The sequence below is a fragment of the Mustela putorius genome, unplaced genomic scaffold (assembly GCF_011764305.1).
Source record: "Mustela putorius furo isolate JIRA1106 unplaced genomic scaffold, ASM1176430v1.1 tig00000835_pilon_pilon_pilon, whole genome shotgun sequence".
Classification (NCBI taxonomy): Eukaryota; Metazoa; Chordata; class Mammalia; order Carnivora; family Mustelidae; genus Mustela; species Mustela putorius.
The window spans coordinates 7,122,850-7,144,364 of record NW_025421492.1 but is presented as its reverse complement, the minus strand read 5'-3'; the positions used below and the strand labels follow the sequence as shown (position 1 = coordinate 7,144,364).

At 48.9% G+C, this 21,515-nt stretch overlaps 1 non-coding gene across 1 annotated transcript; it reads left to right on the top strand.

The window, feature by feature from the left end:
• Positions 1-2,500: 2,500 nt before the first annotated feature.
• On the top strand, positions 2,501-2,629 carry LOC123393423. Its single transcript, XR_006608200.1, has one exon. It is a non-coding gene; the product is annotated as a small nucleolar RNA SNORA70 (small nucleolar RNA).
• The last annotated feature ends 18,886 nt before the right edge of the window (positions 2,630-21,515 follow it).

Here is a 21,515-nt window from a genome sequence, read left to right as displayed (position 1 = left end):
AAGGACGAATACCCAACTTTTGTGTCAGCATGGACGGGACTGGAAGAGATGATGCTGAGTGAAATAAGTCAAGCGGAGAGAGTCAATTATCATGTGGTTTCACTTACTTGTGGAGCATAAGGAATAACACGGAGGACATTGGGAGATGGAGAGGAGAAGGGAGTTGGGGGAAATCAGAGGGGGAGATGAAACATGAGAGACTGTGGACTCTGAGAAACAGACTGAGGGTTTTGGAGGGGGGGGGTGGGAATATGGGTGAGCCTGGTGGTGGGTACTAAAGAGGGCACGGATCGCATGGAACACTGGGTGTGGTGCATAAACAATGAATCTTGGAACACTGGGAAAAAATAAAATTTAAATTTAAAAATAGATAAAAATTAAATAAAAACAAAATAAAATAAAATTTAATATCTTTAATATGTTTGGTTTCAAATGGTCATTCTGTTGAGAGCTCTGCGTTCTGAAGGACTGCCCCCCTCGGCACCGGGCTTGTAGGGCGCAGGAGGGAGTAGACCCTGAGTCCCCCATGGGTCACGAGCACGCTACAAAGGTGCACACACGAGTCGTGTCTTTCCATCATGTCAGCCTTATCCAGTCATAAAGCAAACTTAACACAGTTGTGAAGCCGGCTCAGGATCCCAAACTCAGTGACATTTCGTACACATTTAATGCTGCTTCCCATGCATCACACAAGGCAAAGCACAAGTCAAAGACCCACAACAAACAAGACACAAGGGAAGTTCACAAGCCAAGCACGAAGCCAGTCTGCGAGTGCACACTGAGGCAAGGCCTCAGCTCCTCAGCTCCCCACACCCACCATCTCCGAGGTTCAAGCCACGCAGCATCTCTGTTCTGGGCAGAGATCCACCTTTCAGAGGTGGTCAGACATGGGAGGGGCACCGTCGAGTCTGACGGTTTGCTGCAGAACTCCTCCCCTTTGAAAGGGGAGGAGTTCTTGGGTATTGGCCCAGTCTTGGGTCTAACCAGTCTTGGGTCTTGGCCAAGCTCCGCTGGTTCCAGTGATGACAGCCCCGGTTCCTCCAGGCTCTCTTGGCTATCTGGGTTATCTGTTCCTGGTGCCCCCAGCCTGTGTGGGCATCTGCTGTATCTGGCCTAGGCTGCTGATGTCACTGCTTGACCCACGACTCTATCTTGCTCTCTACAACCCCAAGGAACCCTAAAGCCAATTATGTGGATGAGAACTCATGAACTGGGCACAGTCACTTATTTTTACTGGTCTTTTCTTTGGGTCCTGACACAGATATGAAGATGGCATGGAAGGAAGGAGCTCTGCCTGGGTCAGGAAAGTGCTGGGAGGAATCGCGGCCTGGGGTCGTCCCTCCAGGAATCGGGGAATCTGCCCTCTGAGGTTTGCAGCCGCACGCTATTAATAACGTCCCTGTTTTGGAGGTGGAGACTGGGTTTGAAAGAGGTGAAATTTGGAAAACAATAATAACAAGCAATTAAGTAGTACAGTAAGGCCAATGAAGGGAATCTCTAGTGTGTGATGAAGGGATTTTTAGCACAGAATGGGATGTGTCCCTAACTGCAGGCAAAATCATCGACACAGCTTCTCCAGAAGTTTCTAGAAAGAAGACTGTTCAACTCCAACTGCAAGATGCATTATTGTTGAGAGGCTGGGGCTTGGATGTCCATAAAGGGGACACATTGTTGTGTGTCCCCCTGGAGATCCACTCGAACGTGAGCCTGAGTTCCACTTCTCTTAATGAGCTTGCACGAAATGGCTGTTAACCTCTCACCCAGTGACAAGCTAATAAAATACATTTCATTAAGTTGTGTGGGTACTTCTGCTGAAAATTCACACTTGATTTATTTTTGTTTTTGTTTTCTAATAGTGCTTTTTAAAGATCTTCATGACATGGAAACGCATTGCTTTTTCTAGACTAAAACTACTTCTTCCCTTATTTGCTGAAGGAAAATATTAAACTTGGCAGTAATGGCAAGCATCACACCACCTGATGTCACTAAAGTATGAAACACGTTTACGTTCCTGTAGGCTTCGTTACAGCCCAAGCACCATTAGTCTTTTTGATAGTTTCAAAGTTTTTAGAAAGCAACCTGAAAAACCAATAAAAATTAACCATCTTAGTTTATGCTGAGTGAAGTAAGTCAAGCAGAGAGAGTCAATCATCATATGGTTTCACTTACTTGTGGAGCACAAGGAATAACACGGAGGACATGGGAAGATGGAGAGGAGAAGTGACTAGGGGGAAATCCGAGGGGGAGACGAACCATGAGAGACTGCGGACTCTGAGAAACAGACTGAGGGTTTTGAAGGGGAGAGGGTGGAGGATGGGTGAGCCTGGTGGTGGGTATTGAGGAGGGCACGGATTGCATGGAGCACTGGGTGTGGTGCATAAACAATGAGTCTTGGAACAGTGAAAAAATAAATTTAATTAAAAAAATTAACCATCTGTGTCTTTGCCTCAGTTTGTGAGGAAGAAGCAGGAGAACCAGACTGCTCACCTTAGGAATATTCACACTTCATCTGATGCCAAGCTCTTTCCCCATGGGGATCCAGTGAGCCACAGCTGTAGGCAGTGGCCTCTTGGTGCTGTCTGCAGCTTGCTGATTATATAGGTGGCCCTAAAGGACCTTGGAGTTGGCCCTTTCCAGTGGACATTCATGTTTGACCTCATGCCATCCCTGATCTGGGTTGTAGACAGGTATTGTGGTGTCTCTGGACAGTCTCAGGGCACAGTGACCAGGGTCCACATGGGCCAAGTCATCATGTCCATCTATACCAAGCTGCAGAACAAGGAACATGTGACTGAGGCCGTTTGCAAGGCCAAGTTCAAGTTCTCTGGGCACCAGAAGACAAACTGCGCTCTGGTCCTGTCTTTCCTTGCCCCAGTGTCCAGCCTTCCTGACGCCATTCCTTCCGGCATTCCCTAGAGCCACACCTCCACGAAGTGGGGTGTTACTCAGTTTAATGAGGATGATTTTGAAGACATGGTGTATGCAAAGCGGCTCATCCCAGATGACTGTGGGGTCTAAGACATTGCTGGTCACTGCTCCCTGGACAAGGGGTGGGCTCTGCACTCATGAGAACCTCGGTGCCACGCCTTCCTTATTCATGCCGGACAATAAATTGTACTTCCTGTCCCAAAATTACTCATACTTCGGCTTGTTGGATTGGTGGTGATTCGTTTCTTTGTTCATTCATTAATTTAACACATGCTTAGTGACCGCTTTCCGGGTGCCAGCACGGTCCTCAAAGCTGAAAGCTCATCAGTGGACAAAACAGACAAGAATTCCTGTCTTCGTGGATCTTACTTGTAACTTGGGAAGAGAGAGATGCAAGCGATGCATAGATAAATAATTCAAATGCTCAGTGTGTAAACGGTGAGTCACAGTAAAGGGGCTGCAGTTTTCAATTACACGATCAGAAGGGAGCTTATCGGAAGGTGATGAGAAACGTCTTGAAAATGACCCGTGTGGACATCAGGGAGGAGAGAGTTTCCAGCCTGTTCCAGGGACCAAAGCAGGTGGGGCTGGAGCCCCGATGATGCAGAGAAGGAGCCCTTCAGACGGGTGACGGTAGCACTGTTTCTTCTCAAAAATGTATAAAATGAAAAACTTTATCTCAGTCTTAATTGAAGGAGCAGCAATAATCCTCTGTGCTGTTTTAACAAAACAAAACCTGTCCTCAACAGAGACATAAATGTGATTCATAGATTTGACTAAGGGCCTCCTGAACAGTCAGATAAGGATCAAGTTTTGCGATTTCATGTGAAAGAATCCAGTGTCTGCAACAAGAACTTTCTATGGTGATAAAATTGTTAAGGTCAAAATACGCACACCATTGCTTGCTGTCTGCACGGACATGTAATACTCGTCCACGCATCTGCTCAACTCCACCCGACTCACAGGTCTCTCTTCACCAAGTCCTTCTGTATCTGCACTTGGAGCCATCAGGTACCCTGATTCCACTATAAATCCCAGGGCACTCCATCTGCAAATATCTCACTCGTGTCTCCAGTGTCTCACAGGAAGACACACCCCCACTCCCACTTCCTTCCAGGGAACATGCAGGACCCCAGTTCAATGGCTGATGCAATATTATTGTGAGCCTCACTTAGCATCTGTGCCATCTACTATGCTGCCATGGCTGTAAATGTCGCCGGACCCGAGTCTCAAGAATTCACCTTTTTTTCCTCATTGCCGAGAACTCTGCCACACACAAGCAGAGACGTGTCCTGTTATGTGGGTCGTTGTCCCATCGACATTACACACCTCACCGTCACTCACCTGGTTCAGTGCACGAGTTCTTGTTGGAGGGGTTTCAAAGACTTTCTAGTACAGCATCTACTCAGGTGCAAGTGTCCTCCCCGTAACACGACAGTATGACAGTATGTATGTGTATGTGTGTATAGCATGACAGTATGTGTGTAACATGACAATGTGTGTGTGTGTGTGTGTGTGTGTATAATGTCACCACAGTATGACCAATGTCTTAGGGCTAGAAAGGGACTATCCCATCTAGCTCATCTGTCTGACATGTGGACTCTATTTTATAGAATTCCTACACTTAGTCTCCAGTTGTCCATGTTATAATGGAATCCTCTAATGAGAGAGTTTGCATAGTCAAATCTAACAACTCATATTGTAAGCCGTGGATAGTCACGTCCAGCATTGCACAAAAAGCCACACGCCATGAAAATATGGGTTTTCCCAGGATTTGGGGCTGGTTTAACACTCCGTGATCAACCACTATAACGCATTACATCCACAGGCTAAAGAGGAAAGATCATATACACATATCAGTTGAAACGGAAAAAGCATTGACAAAGTCTAACACCCATGCACAATACAGTGAAAAATCCGCAAACTAGAAACAAAAAACAGACCTTAGCTGGTAACGAACAACCACAGAGCCACCTAACAGGCATCCTATCAACGGTGAGACACTCAGTGCTTTCCCTGCGATACAAAGAGAGTGTCTGCTCTCACCATCCTTACTCAACATCCTACGGAAGTTCTGACCAGGGTAATAAGGTAAAGTGTAGAAATAAAAATTGATAATGACTCATTACAGCAAAGACGTCAATTTTCTCCAAACTGATCTATAAGTTTATGCAATTCCTATCAGAATCCCAGCAACCTCTCTGACAACCCTATCCAAAATTTGTATAGAAATATTCAGGCCGGGAATAGTTCAAATAATTTTGGAAAAGAGTAAAATAAGAGCAATAACTTTACTCCATATTAAAATCTACTGTAGACCCACGGTAACCAGCACAGTGTGGTATTGGCAGAGGACAGACACACAGATCAGAGAACGGAGCACGAAAACCAGACACTGACCCTCACGGATATGCCAGCTGATCTTTAACGAAGGACAAAGTCATTCTATAAATGTCGGGTAGACCTCAGCAAACAGCACTAGATTAACTGGAGAGTCACAAGAAGAAAGAAAGGAAGGAGAGAGAGAGAGAGAGAGAGAGAGAGGGAGGGAGGAAGGAAGGGGAGGGGCAGAGGGGGAGAGAGAGAGAGAAAGAGAGCGAGAAAGAGAGAGAGAGGGAGGGAGGGAAAGGGGAGGGAAGAAAAAGAAGTTCTGAATGACCTTCGTGCCTTATGCAAACATTAACTCAAAACTGATGTTGATCACAAACTTAATATAAACATAAGACTTTTAGGGAAAAAAAAAAAGAGATAACCTTTGGAATCTAGAGCCAGCTAAAGCTTTTTTAGTCTTTACCTCAACAGCATGATGTAGAAAAGGAAATACGGCTACATTGGGCCTCATCAAAATTAAACATTTTGGGTGTGTTGTACCCTGTTAAGATAAAGAGAACACACAGACCAGGAGACAATATGTGCAGGCCACAGATCGGACAAAGGACTGATACCAAGAATAGGTAAATAAATCTCAAAATTAAACAGTAAAAAAGCAAATAATCAATTAGAAAATGAGCAAAGGAGAGAAAATAGATTTCACTGAAGTTGATGGTCAGGTGACAAAGGCATGAAAAGACGCTCAGCAGTGCAACGACTGGGAAGTGCGAACTCGACCACAACGAGGGTCACAGCAGACCTATCAGGGCGGCCCCAGTAAAGAGAGCCCCCCACCAGACAGTGCTGAGGAGGTCGAGAGCCCACCCACTTGCACACTCACTGCCTCTGGGAACATAGCGTGGCAGCCCCTCTGCAAAGTGGTGTAGCCGCTTCTTTCAAAATTAAAAATGCACTTTCCAGAAGACAACCTGTGCAACCATTGCCTTCTTGGGCACTTATCCCAGAGATATAAAAACACCTTCACCCAAAAATCCATACACCAGTACCCATAGCAGTTTTATTCGTAATAGTTCAAAACTAGAAGCGACTTAAATACCTTTCAAGGGGTGAATAATGAAGCAAGCTGTGGTCGATCCACACCATGCATGGAACAGCATGGAACAGCATGGAACAGCACTGAGCAGTAAAAGGGCACAAATAACCGGTGTAAGCAACAGCCAGGGACTGAACTGAATGACAGAAGCTCAATCACAAAAATGACCCATTGTCTCATTCCATCTCTATAGCACTCTCTGAAATGATAATTTTATGTAAATGAAAGGCAGATAGTGGTTGCCAGGGGTCCGGGGGAGGGGGAGGAAGGACTATGCCATAGAAGGTAGGATGAGGACCCCAGGAGGGAGCTGTTCTGAATCTTGTGCTAGTGATGGTCACAGGAAACTGTACAGGAGATACAATTGCAGAACACTACACACACACACACACACACACACACCTTTCAGTCACACAAATAATGTTGAAAAAAGTGATTCCTACATGTTACCATGTTACTACACTCACTCTGTCACTAGGTGTGTGTATGTGTGTGTTTGTTAGTCTTTGGGGAAAGCGTTAAGTCTAAGTTACAGACATGATGACTCTTCAGTTGTCCATATGTCAGTGTGTAATTTCTAAAAAACTAAAGGCTTTCTACGTCTTAACCACAGTATGACTTTTGTATTCAGGAAGTAATTATTGATATAACCCTGTTGTCTGAGTCACAGACTATTCATTTCGGCAGTTTTCCCATAATGCTCCTTATGGGAAGCATGTGAGGCAAGATCCAATCTAACGTCCTCTTCGCTCTGAGTTCTGTCTTTTTCATTTTCAATAATCTTCCACCATTTTATGACCAAGACACTCTACAGAGTGCAGGCCAGTCATCGTGAAGAGTCCTTCCATGTCAGCTCATTGGAGGTTTCCTCCTGGTTAGAGTCGGGGTGTGCATTTTTGGAGGAGACGCCACAGGTATGAAGTCATGGTCTTGCCAGCGAGTTGTATCTGAAGGCATTCAGTCTCAACTTGTCCCATGATGGTGACGTTAATTTGATCAGGTGATCACCTGATCAAGATATCTCTGCTATGAAGAAGTTACTATTTTGCCCTTGATAACTAACAGATTCCCGGAGGAAGATACTCTGAGATGAGATAGAGACCATGCTTTTCTTCGTATTCTTGTGTAATAATTTTGACAACCCTGATGTTTCTTATCTAAAGCGACTTTACAGACAGTCGCCAAACGATTATATCTCAGGTCCATCATTTCTTCCACTGAGTTTAGGCAGATTTCTACCGTAAGGCTGGACTTCCATTCTCTGCCACTTATGAGCCTTGTATCATATCCTTGTGTCTCTGCATGACACCCCACCTTCCGGCTGAATGAACCCATCCCACTTCCATATTCCGATAACATCTCTTTTTCTCCAATCTGTCTAGCATTTACTACAGATCACCCAGTGGTCTGATTATTTGTCAGCATTGCTAGAATATTTGAAAATCTTGTGTTCATCACACGTGTCAGCACGAGTCATGCACTCCTCCCTCCTCCCCATCACTTCAGGAACGACCTCTCACATCCAAGTCTGGTTAGGTGACTCAAGCTTAGAACACAGTCATGGTTTCCTCTTGCCTACAAGAAAGAACTCCAACTGCTTCACAGGACACAGGAGCCTGTGTTTGTACAACCCTGGCCCGTCTCCTCCAGCATCACCCTCCGCCCCAACACTCCTTCCCTGAATCCCAGTCAGACTCACCACTGCACCCACAGGCCCTGCATTGATCGTGCTGCCTCATGTCTTCCCACAGAAATCACTTCTGCTTGTGTTTCCTTCCCCATCCTGTCGAATGTGAGAACCCCAGTCATCCCTTCATTGGTCACATCAAGCAAGTTATGGCAAGGGCTCCATGCATGACCCTCGGTACTAAGCTGCCTCTGTCAAAACCCCTCTTCACTCGTCTTCAAATGAGCATTTCCTCGAGGGACAGCAGCGACTGGACCTGCATAATGCGGATCATTCCCCCTCACTGCTTACCTTCCTTTACATCAGAGAAACAATGTTAAATACATTTGTGTCTCCAGTGGGAACACGTAGTGGATACACAGAAAAAATGACTCAACCAATTAATGATTGAAGAGTAGAAATCAGTATATATTTTTTGAATTCAATTGCATTGAAATGAATGAACAGAAACATGTTCCTCCAGGAAGTTAAACTTCATTCTTTGCACAATTATCAAAATTACCCTGGAGTTTTTCCTTCAGTCGGTTTGGTAATCCAATTTAAAATTTAGACCCAAATACTTTAAAATTTAAAAGTTTATTGGAAAAAAAGTATATATACTTAGAACAACAAAATAAGAACCAGGATAGACTGGAAAACGTTAATTAAATTTGCTTTGGGGTGATTTTAGAGGTCATATGATCAAATCAGAATATTTTATTAAAACAAATAACCAAAGCTTTCATTATTATTCCCTAGAACATAACCTCATTAATTCAACTTTAAAGATTAACTTCAAGAGCAAAGTTGGATTTACATCTTTGAAAATTGGAGAACATCCCCTGTTCCTTTGAAGGAGCTAATGTATCCTGAACACAAAACCTTCAACACCACTTACAACACAATTCTAGCACCTGGATATGTAAGGATCCTCATCACTCCTGTCCTTACAAGAAGATCAAACTAGATGTACTACACGCTGAGGACTTTTCTTGGGACCCAGGAGAAGGGTACAAATCGTACCCAGAAATCTAGAGAGACAGGTTCATCCAGAGAAGCACAGCCAGGAGGAGCTGGCCGTGCGGCCGTGCTAGAGCCTCCTCTGGGAGGAACACAAGGCTGTCATTTTGATGAATTGCCGGAGGCTGAAAAGCCCACCAGCTCTCACAGCCAAGATTTCTCCCGGCTCTGGCCACAGGAGGAGAAAAGCAACATGCTGAACCATGCCCAGAACCTTCTCCGCAACCAAAGCCCACCCGGTGGGGAGAAGGCTGTCCCGCCTCCCAGCGGCTGCGGAGGGGCGACCCTCCCGCTCCAGCCCCTGTCCTCCCATCTCACCAAAAGAAGAAGAAGCACATTTCCCAGCTCAGAGTCAACACGGTGAGGGGCGCTGGAAGCAGCCTGGGCAGAAAGCACGTGGGGCCCAGATGCTGGTCAGCTCCGAGATGCGATGCGGCTCGAAGCAGACAGATGCCTGCCCTCCTCCAACCCCGCTGCTCACCAGCAGGGCTCCTGGGAGCTAACACAGACCTTCTCTCTCTGAGGAGTGTTCGGGAATGCCTGAGCTCGAGGGGCAGGCAAAGACAAGGGCACCAGAGTCAGCAAACATCGAACATTCAGACCTCCGGACCAGATGAACGAAAACCTCACATCAAGCCCGAGGTGCCTCCTTCTCCACAACACCACATGTCTGGCTTCGGCACCAAACGTACAAGGCATGACAGAGGCAAGCCATGAGCCGTCCCCGGAGCCAGACTCAGATACGGAACAGATGCTGGAGCTGTGGCACCAGGAGTTTACAGGAACCATGATTAATGCGTTAAGGGCTCTAATCGGAAGATAGAATACATGAGAGAACAGACGGATATGGTCAGCAGAGAGAGCGGAAGTCCCCGAAAGAATCAAAATTATTTGTGAGACGCCAAACTCAGGGAGAGAGATGAAGAAAGCTTTATGCGGGGCTAATGAGTAGACCCAACACGGTGCAGGTCAAGTGAGTGAGCTCGCAGAGAGGTCAGGAGATTCTTCCAAATGGAGTCTCTCTCTCTCTCTCACACAGACCCAACACGGTGCAGGTCGAGTGAGTGAGCTCGCAGAGAGGTCAGGAGATTCTTCCAAATGGAGTCTCTCTCTCTCTCTCACACAGACCCAACACGGTGCAGGTCAAGTGAGTGAGCTCGCAGAGAGGTCAGGAGATTCTTCCAAATGGAGTCTCTCTCTCTCTCTCTCACACAGACCCAACACGGTGCAGGTCGAGTGAGTGAGCTCGCAGAGAGGTCAGGAGATTCTTCCAAATGGAGTCTCTCTCTCTCTCTCTCACACAGACCCAACACGGTGCAGGTCAAGTGAGTGAGCTCGCAGAGAGGTCAGGAGATTCTTCCAAATGGAGTCTCTCTCTCTCTCTCACACAGACCCAACACGGTGCAGGTCGAGTGAGTGAGCTCGCAGAGAGGTCAGGAGATTCTTCCAAATGGAGTCTCTCTCTCTCTCTCACACAGACCCAACACGGTGCAGGTCGAGTGAGTGAGCTCGCAGAGAGGTCAGGAGATTCTTCCAAATGGAGTCTCTCTCTCTCTCTCACACAGACCCAACACGGTGCAGGTCGAGTGAGTGAGCTCGCAGAGAGGTCAGGAGATTCTTCCAAATGGAGTCTCTCTCTCTCTCTCACACAGACCCAACACGGTGCAGGTCGAGTGAGTGAGCTCGCAGAGAGGTCAGGAGATTCTTCCAAATGGAGTCTCTCTCTCTCTCTCACACAGACCCAACACGGTGCAGGTCAAGTGAGTGAGCTCGCAGAGAGGTCAGGAGATTCTTCCAAATGGAGTCTCTCTCTCTCTCTCACACAGACCCAACACGGTGCAGGTCAAGTGAGTGAGCTCGCAGAGAGGTCAGGAGATTCTTCCAAATGGAGTCTCTCTCTCTCTCTCACACAGACCCAACACGGTGCAGGTCGAGTGAGTGAGCTCGCAGAGAGGTCAGGAGATTCTTCCAAATGGAGTCTCTCTCTCTCTCTCACACACAGACCCAACACGGTGCAGGTCAAGTGAGTGAGCTCGCAGAGAGGTCAGGAGATTCTTCCAAATGGAGTCTCTCTCTCTCTCTCACACAGACCCAACACGGTGCAGGTCAAGTGAGTGAGCTCGCAGAGAGGTCAGGAGATTCTTCCAAATGGAGTCTCTCTCTCTCTCTCTCACACAGACCCAACACGGTGCAGGTCAAGTGAGTGAGCTCGCAGAGAGGTCAGGAGATTCTTCCAAATGGAGTCTCTCTCTCTCTCTCTCACACAGACCCAACACGGTGCAGGTCGAGTGAGTGAGCTCGCAGAGAGGTCAGGAGATTCTTCCAAATGGAGTCTCTCTCTCTCTCTCACACAGACCCAACACGGTGCATGTCGAGTGAGTGAGCTCGCAGAGAGGTCAGGAGATTCTTCCAAATGGAGTCTCTCTCTCTCTCTCACACAGACCCAACACGGTGAAGGTCAAGTGAGTGAGCTCGCAGAGAGGTCAGGAGATTCTTCCAAATGGAGTCTCTCTCTCTCTCTCACACAGACCCAACACGGTGCAGGTCGAGTGAGTGAGCTCGCAGAGAGGTCAGGAGATTCTTCCAAATGGAGTCTCTCTCTCTCTCTCACACAGACCCAACACGGTGCAGGTCAAGTAAGTGAGCTCGCAGAGAGGTCAGGAGATTCTTCCAAATGGAGTCTCTCTCTCTCTCTCTCACACAGACCCAACACGGTGCAGGTCGAGTGAGTGAGCTCGCAGAGAGGTCAGGAGATTCTTCCAAATGGAGTCTCTCTCTCTCTCTCTCACACAGACCCAACACGGTGCAGGTCATGAGTGAGCTCGCAGAGAGGTCAGGAGATTCTTCCAAATGAGTCTCTCTCTCTCTCTCTCACACAGACCCAACACGGTGCAGGTCGAGTGAGTGAGCTCGCAGAGAGGTCAGGAGATTCTTCCAAATGGAGTCTCTCTCTCTCTCTCTCACACAGACCCAACACGGTGCAGGTCGAGTGAGTGAGCTCGCAGAGAGGTCAGGAGATTCTTCCAAATGGAGTCTCTCTCTCTCTCTCACACAGACCCAACACGGTGCAGGTCGAGTGAGTGAGCTCGCAGAGAGGTCAGGAGATTCTTCCAAATGGAGTCTCTCTCTCTCTCTCACACAGACCCAACACGGTGCAGGTCGAGTGAGTGAGCTCGCAGAGAGGTCAGGAGATTCTTCCAAATGGAGTCTCTCTCTCTCTCTCACACAGACCCAACACGGTGCAGGTCAAGTGAGTGAGCTCGCAGAGAGGTCAGGAGATTCTTCCAAATGGAGTCTCTCTCTCTCTCTCACACAGACCCAACACGGTGCAGGTCGAGTGAGTGAGCTCGCAGAGAGGTCAGGAGATTCTTCCAAATGGAGTCTCTCTCTCTCTCTCACACAGACCCAACACGGTGCAGGTCGAGTGAGTGAGCTCGCAGAGAGGTCAGGAGATTCTTCCAAATGGAGTCTCTCTCTCTCTCTCACACAGACCCAACACGGTGCATGTCGAGTGAGTGAGCTCGCAGAGAGGTCAGGAGATTCTTCCAAATGGAGTCTCTCTCTCTCTCTCACACACAGACCCAACACGGGTGCAGGTCAAGTGAGTGAGCTCGCAGAGAGGTCAGGAGATTCTTCCAAATGGAGTCTCTCTCTCTCTCTCACACAGACCCAACACGGTGCAGGTCGAGTGAGTGAGCTCGCAGAGAGGTCAGGAGATTCTTCCAAATGGAGTCTCTCTCTCTCTCTCACACAGACCCAACACGGTGCAGGTCGAGTGAGTGAGCTCGCAGAGAGGTCAGGAGATTCTTCCAATGGAGTCTCTCTCTCTCTCTCACAGACCCAACACGGTGCAGGTCGAGTGAGTGAGCTCGCAGAGAGGTCAGGAGATTCTTCCAAATGGAGTCTCTCTCTCTCTCTCACACACAGACCCAACACGGTGCAGGTCGAGTGAGTGAGCTCGCAGAGAGGTCAGGAGATTCTTCCAAATGGAGTCTCTCTCTCTCTCTCTCACACAGACCCAACACGGTGCAGGTCGAGTGAGTGAGCTCGCAGAGAGGTCAGGAGATTCTTCCAAATGGAGTCTCTCTCTCTCTCTCACACACAGACCCAACACGGTGCAGGTCGAGTGAGTGAGCTCGCAGAGAGGTCAGGAGATTCTTCCAAATGGAGTCTCTCTCTCTCTCTCTCACACAGACCCAACACGGTGCAGGTCGAGTGAGTGAGCTCGCAGAGAGGTCAGGAGATTCTTCCAAATGGAGTCTCTCTCTCTCTCTCACACAGACCCAACACGGTGCAGGTCGAGTGAGTGAGCTCGCAGAGAGGTCAGGAGATTCTTCCAAATGGAGTCTCTCTCTCTCTCTCACACAGACCCAACACGGTGCAGGTCAAGTGAGTGAGCTCGCAGAGAGGTCAGTAGATTCTTCCAAATGGAGTCTCTCTCTCTCTCTCTCACACAGACCCAACACGGTGCAGGTCAAGTGAGTGAGCTCGCAGAGAGGTCAGTAGATTCTTCCAAATGGAGTCTCTCTCTCTCTCTCACACAGACCCAACACGGTGCAGGTCGAGTGAGTGAGCTCGCAGAGAGGTCAGTAGATTCTTCCAAATGGAGTCTCTCTCTCTCTCTCTCACACACACACACACACACACACACACACACACGTAATGAACAACACAGAGCAGAGCAGCCAAGACCTGGAACCCTACAGACGGATGTTCTGCAGGTGGGCAGTCTAGTGACAGCTGATTTCCCGTGGGGCCAGGGAGCAGGTTAACAATTCTGGAACCAGCACACACGCTTCCTGGAATCAAATGGTTCTGTAGATGGATGGCGGGTGGTGGGAGCCAGGCTCCTCCCTGTTGGACAGGAGCTCACAGATGAGCAGAGATGAGGCTAGACGATCCCAGTGGTGATGGTTCTGAGTAATACATTTGCCTTGATCCAGATGTGGCTGCGTGCACACGGAGTTGGGCACAGACACACCTACACAGCCGCTAGCTCACTTGCATGCATTCCCTTGCTCTGTCAGCCGAGGAGGACCAGAGACAGCAATGTCTCTGTACCGGGGAGCGCAGCTGGTGCCCAGACCTTGGTTTCCAACACCACTTTCCGATAAACAGAAGGTGGGTTTCTGGAAGAAACAACGGTCTTTAGGACTGGAGACGGAGCTATCTGGCAATGCCAGGAAGTAGGGAAATGCTATCTGAAAGCAAACAGCAAAACCCAAACCAAGAAAACACAAAAACAAAACAAGCCCAAGCAAAAAGACACACACATGAGGAAAGTGCATCAGAGGAACTCGGAGAAAACCAGAAGAGCTCCCAGGGGCCAAATCAGGAGCGGTTTGAACAAGAAAAATGGAAACTAGGGCTGGAGTTGCACAGCGGAACATGACCGAAGGATAGCGCAGACGTCTGTGGTCCACAGTGATGTAACCGGACGATGGAACAAACAAGCACGTGGGCGAGAATACACAAACCGCGTAGATTTATGCAGACTGTCCCCCTCACGGCGCTGGACGCGACTGCCCATCTGCAGGCCTGGGGGGAGCAGCGGTTCCTGCCCTGTCTGCAGCGGAGAAGCTGGAGCGTTGGGGAGGATCAGAGTTTATGACATGCTAGAAACCGTTGACAACGGTAGAGCGCACGCTGCTGAAGGGAAGGGGTGCGCCGATCAGAAGCATTTACAAGCAGGATTTATTTTATAACAGATACAATGTATCGACAGAGAATCATTTGCAAAGTGTTTGAGATGTTTCTCTTTTCACCCAGACAGTGAGGCAGGTCCTCTGCCAGGTAAGCAGAACCATCTGGCTGTTGACCTGTTTGTGCAGTCCGTCATTCCACAAGCTGCCTAGATCCTGCGCCAGCCCACGATGGAAGAGACTGTCAGGACAGACAGACAAGCAGCAGAGCATTTCCAGGCTCTGTCTGAATTCAGAGCTTGGGTTTCAGGAGCTCGGTCCACCACTGCGTATCCCCACATGGGGCTCTTCATTTCAGGGTGTCACAAGTTTATGCCTTATTCCCCCAGTTATACTACAAGACCCTTGAGTAAAAGACCCCTCCCTCTGCTCCTGTGTATGCCTGTTCATACAGGACCTTAAAACGGGGCCCAAGTGCAGGATATCCAACACAGTGGCCATTCAAGGAGTTAACTTCACGTTCATTTGTAGGTCAGCTGAGCAGAGCTGAGAATTTAAAGGATCTAACAACACACGACTCAGGACATCCGCACAGGCCACAACATGATCACCTACACCCGTTATAAAGGTTCACACTCAGAGGCACTTCACACCTCTGCTGAGCTTGAAGATGATTTTCCCAGCGTCAGTCAGAGGGGAGGGCAGCAGTAGCTAATAATCCCATGTTTTAAGCAAGCACACATTCCTCCTCTGTGCACACCGATTAGAGATGTCACCGTTGTGCATCAGGACGAGTGACTTCCTGGGTGCTGGTAATCCACGAGCAGGCGACCTCCTTCAGGCAGAGGAGCCAGTGTGTTTCAGGGCTGTGTCTGGACCGCTGGACTCATTATGTGCTCACGGCATAACGTCTGCAAAGGCACATCAGGATCTCCTGCTTAAAAATACAGGCACACGTGTGGGGAGGAAGGAAATAGAGAGCTCAAACGTCGATTCTTCTGTTGCCCCATAGCAGGAGAGCAGATGTGACAGTATGACAGTGGACCATGCCAATGTTCCTGCTGATCCCCTAAGTAGCAGGGGATTCAGTTTCAACAGCCAGGGAGGAAATCCGTGCACGTCTGTCATTTTATACTGGCTTATCATCGTGACGTAAGCGTCCCAGAAGTCTTGCTTACCGTGCCATGAGCTGAGCAGCACACACCCCACTGGGAGAATTTCTCCGTGGGTTTCAGGGGTCCCCAGAGACTCCCCCATGTGTCTGAGATGCACATCCTAGGGCTTGGGGTCAGGAAGCCTGTTTTCCACATTCGCCGGGAATGAAACCCTGACGGGGTAAGCCTAGCGATGGGCTCCCCGGGGCCCTCTGCGGTGTGGGTGTGAGAGCGTCAGAATGGGGAAGAAAGGGAGACGCACGGGAAACATGAGGGATCAAACCCTGCTCGTGGTCACCGTCAGCTTCTGCCCCAGCAAACTGCAGGAAGACATCAAGTCCAGGCTCTCTTCCAGCAGCAGCCTGAGCCAGAAACGGGCTCTCCAGTCCCTCCCCCTTCGCCAGCACACACACCCCTCAGACAAGCCACCACCTCGTGCCTCAGTGGCCAGCGGGTTCCCACCCATCTTTGAGGCCACCCGAGCACCGTCCTGCAGTCGTCCGTCAATCCTACTTGAGATTCGTGGCTGCCATCATCTCCGTGACTGCTGGGACATCTGGTCACCTTCCTCTGGACCCCTGTGTCTGCCGCTGACAGCCCGTGAACATGAATTTTACCCTGCAGGTCAGAGTCAATCTGGGCACAGCAATGGCTTCTCTGGGCCCAGCCTGACCCAGAACGTCTAGCTCCTACTATGGGCATTTCTTACCTATTTTGTCCCATTGAGGATAACTAGTCGTGCCCGGTTCCACCCCCGTGTGAGAGACACAGAGCCAGCCGTCTCACAAGGCTACTTCTGAAAGCCAGGTTATTTCAAGCGTCACAATGTCCCGCGGTCCTGGCGCCACCACAGTCCCTGACCCCAGTCTCAGGGACGATCCTGAACGTGCGTCAGACCTCCCACGTCACCAGCGTGTGCAGTGCTCCCCCTGGAGATGTGAATAACAACACACACACTGAATCCTAATGAAAAACCGAATTACCTTCTGAGGAAAAAAAAACATCTTTTTTATTGCTGGAAAAATTCCTCCAGCTCAGTGAGACAGACCCAGACCCGGCCTCCCGTTAGCCCTGGGCTGGACACCACGGTGGGAGACCTCCTCTGAGCCTCCCGTTCAGTCTTAATGTGCACTAGCCGCCCCCACCCCAGAAGAGGCTCACTGGGACCACGATATTCCACACACGGCGGCAGGCGCTGGGCCCTGGAAAGCGGAGTCTCCCGGAGGAAACAAGCAGGCCGTGTCCAGATAACTCAGCAAACCGGGGGCAGGTGTATGGAGGTGTTTGGGGATCAGAGAGTCGGGGTGCGACATCAACACAAAACGGCCCAGCGACCAAGGATAACCCAGAAAAGACAGGCTTCCAGACGAGGAACGGAGGCGCCCTGCGGCAGACAGAGGGGGCGCGCGCCCAGGTGGGGGCAGGGCGGGGGATGCGGGCAGCTGCCAGGCCTCCTGGAGAGTCTTCCCCTCTCAGGCGACAGACAAGCCCTGAAGGAATGGAAGCCAGGACGTACAGATCTGCACTTCCAGCCTGTCGCTCGGCCGTGACGCAGAGCACAGCTCACTGTGGGCACGGTCAGGAGGAAGAATCAGAGCGAAACGCTACTTATCGTTCAGCACCTGTGGCACGTCTGCTCTGCGACAGGATGGACAGCGTGGCGCTTCGGAGGGAGGAGCACACAGGACAGACTCACTGCCGCATACCTGCTCCCATGGATTGTCACACATTCCACAAACAAGTACAAGTGGTCACAAGACTGTAAAGCAGAGGGAGGCTGACGGGAACCCATCAGGAAAGCCTTCTGTGCAAAGATCTCGTTTGCTAACACGTGCAGCTGCATGGCCAGTCCAGGGGCGGGGGCGCGGGCGGGGCCGGTCCCTGGAGGAGAGGACGGCACAGGAGCTCAGGCGGGATGACCAGCGTGTGCGAAGAGCTAAGGCGTGGGGTCTGGGGGAGAAGGACAGCAAGGGGAGGAGCACAGTCCGTGTGTGCGTCCTTGAGCTGGCCCCTCCCGAGGAGCGAGATGGACAGAGCGGCCAGGGGCCGTCCATGAGGTCGCTGACCTAGCAGTCGGGAAGGGTCATTGTGCACCTGTTACTGCGGCCACCCGGGCCAGGGGCGACCTCCACGTTGCTTCTTCTCATCTACTTGGCTCCTTTACCTAGCCCTAGCCCTACCCCTAACACGAAGGGGCAGCCCTCCTCAGAACCCAGCAGCGATTTCTTGGGCTTCACGAAATCAGAGCTGAAGTGAGTGTTTCCTTTGGAAGGTTTGGGGCTGACCTTCTTACAAGGCTAGCTTTAAGAACATGACACATTAAAAGGTGCAACCTCACTGACGTCCCTTGGTTACCCTGGAAATCTCTAATCATGCCTTTTATGTTCAGACGTATGGGAATGGAAACTCGACAATGGAAAATATAACATAATTACTTTATTATTACAATTCAAAATTAGGAGCAATCAAGCATGCCCTAATAATAAGCACCCTCCATCAAGATCCAAAACAAGAAGCCCATGTCAGCCATTCTGTGCAGAAGACAGAAGACAGCCTTCCAGGTTGTCTCCACGAATACCAGGCATCTATGGTTTGCTTGGCTCTGTTAGTTTTCAGGTTTCTGAGATTCTCTGCAAAGAATCTGGCATGGGACCCTCGGTGATTAAAGATAGAGAATTTCAGTTTCATGGACTGAGTTTGACGCCATGACAAGCTACAGCTTTCATGAATCTATGTTGTACTATCACTGAACATCACTCAAACATGGACAGCTACCCCTGTTTTAAAAATAACAATATTTGGTTATATCTTAAGATTTTTTTAAATTTTCAATGTATTAAATATCTTTCTATAACTCTGATTCAGGTGCCTTTATACATGTAGTTTTTGAGAACATGAAAGCATTGCACGGTTTATCTCAGGGGGCAACTTGGGAATCTATAAGAGTAGCAGGGACATGTATCTGTTCACTGAAAGAAGCTCCCTCCACCCCAGGGGCCGGGGCTCTGGGCTGTCAAGTTTGGGGATGAAGTAAGATGCCTTGTCTCTGATTTTCAGGGAGGCCTGGAATTCACTCATTCTGCCAGTTTCTTTTCTCTAATACACACAGTTAAATTTAATGGAACCCCTCTTCTGTAAGAAAGTTTTTAGTCTCCCTATTTATTGTGCATATAGTATATAGAAGAATATACATAATGGCCTGAAAATACTCCATCATAAAGTAACATTTCAGAACTGGCCTTAGACTTAAAACACTAAAGCCCAGATTCATGATTACTGGTTTACTTCTATTTGATTTTATCTTACTTTAATGATTTTATCTTACTTTATTTTATTTCATCTTACTTTTATTTTATTTTATTTTATGGAACACACAACACCTCCTTTTTGGCAATGTGTTTCCCAGGGTATGTGTCTGGCACTGTCCGAGTGGATTCCACTGGCTAATGATGCTCCGGGGACACTTGCTAACGGACAAACACAGACCATGCGTACAATGATCCTGCCCAGGACCTGAGCTCAGCGTAGACACACTCTCAACAGTTCTTCCCAGTCCTGTAGCGCTTCCTCCTCCCTCTACATGTGTTAATTACTCAGGTCTATATGGACTTACTTATCATTTTTCTTCGTAATCATAGAAACAACTCCAAATGTAAATAAAAATTATGTTGTTGTTCATCGGTTTCTTGGCAAATTACTACATCATGTCACTACAAACGCTGAAAACACAATTTCCTCTCCTACACGGAATACATGTGATGCGTCACCCTCAGAAGTGAAGTCATATTAAAGATTCAGAAATAGTACTGGACGCTTCACCGATCTGGGTCCATGAAATGACCCTAAATTACTAAGTAATAGTTTCAAATATGGGATTCAGGTTCTTGGGGAACTTAAGGCCAAGTAAGCCCAATACAGAAGACCCACCACAGCTAAAAGTTACCGACAAAATCAAAACTGGGCTCCCACCATGTGGAACCAGTGGCAAGCAGAGTCGGGAGGGCCATGGATGTTGGGGGACACCAGGACGGCAGCACCTGCTTGGTCTTCGTGTTGCTTCTTTCTCATTTCCTCTCTGGCTCTGACGCGAGTGGAGGCTGGTGGAATCACGGAGCCCCGTGGCAAGGCTGGACAATGGACCCTGCAAAACAGACTGTCCTTCTGGACAGAAAATCGAAAGTGTGGGTTTCTCTGAGCTGCCAGAGCGCTTGGGGTAGTCCTACTCTCCCTCCAGGCACCCTTGAGGTCAGGGTCCATTGCAGAGCTGCAACCAGAAAGCACAGCAAAAACTCACCCTGTGGACAGAAGCTTAGGTGGAAAGAAGACCGTGGGAGTAAAATTCGCTCTTCCTCCCCTACTCCGCGCCGAGGGTGGGCCGGTGACACAGAGCTGTGGGATGGGACTGCAGCTGTGAGTCTGAATATGCTTCCAGCCAGGGGACCCTGGAGGGGCTCCCTGCGATTCAGAAAGTGTGGGGAAACCTCCCGAAGGAGCAAGCAGGAGCAGGGCACCCCGATTCCATGCAGGGAGTGATAAAGGTTCTAGACTCCAAGCCGCTCACACCTGGAACGTGCTGAGGAAGCACAGGGAAGGTTCTGCCAACTGAACAGCCACCTACACTCCTGCCCATGTCCCGGCCTCACCTGTGGTGCTGCAAGGGCAACTCAGATGACTTGCTCAGGCTGGAAAACGAAACAGACACTGAACAGCCACCCCCGAGCTGCCACCTTAACCAACGGGGTGGATCACTGGTCAAAACGAACCAGTGAACATTGTCCTGACATAACAGGACTCAAAAGCCTCACAGGGTTAGATGTTAAATGCCTGCATTACAGTCCAATGTGACTCAACATGCCCAGGCCATGAAGCACTGAGCAGTTTTTGAAGGAAGAAATGAAGAACGCCTACCCTGAGACGACCCAGATGTTGGAATGATCGGAGGTTTAAAGCAGCTGCTCCGAGCATCCTCCACAATGTCAAGGTGCACATACCTGCAGTGAATGGAGTTCACTGGAGAGAAATGGAAATTCTCAACAGATAAAAAAGAAACTCAAGAAAAAGCAAACTGTAAAATTCGGCATGAAGAAATACAATAACTGAAAAATAAATCACTCTGTGCCTGGGTTCAGTGATAAAGCAGAGTGACCTAGAACACAGCATGAGAGATTATCCAACCTGAACGACAAAGAAGAAAAGGAACAGAGCTTCGGGCTCCTGCAGAACAAGAAAAGTTCTGACATGATTGTCACTGGAATTCCTGAGACAGGAGAAAGCAACTGGAATAAAAAAAATCCATGTAGAAAAATAGTGGCTGATAATCTTGTGAAAAATATAAATTTTCCAGATGCAAGATAAACAAAACACAAGTAAAATAAACCCGGAGAGAAACTTGCCCAGACACACAATTCTGAAAATTAAAGATTTAAAAAAAAAAAATCCGGAGAGGAACTAGCTTAGTATTTGTAGGGGGCGGGTTCTGAGGGCTGTGGATTTCCCATCAGTGAGGTCAGAAGACAGAACACTGAGACCAGAGGAGCCGCCCGGGGTCCCATGTCCAGAAAACGTGCCCCCTGGGTTATGGCTGCATGAAGACATTCTGGAGTGAAGGAAAGCAGAGACGTGGTCACATGCTCCAACGTAAACACAGAAAGGGACTCTTCACTCAGATGCAGAATGATCTC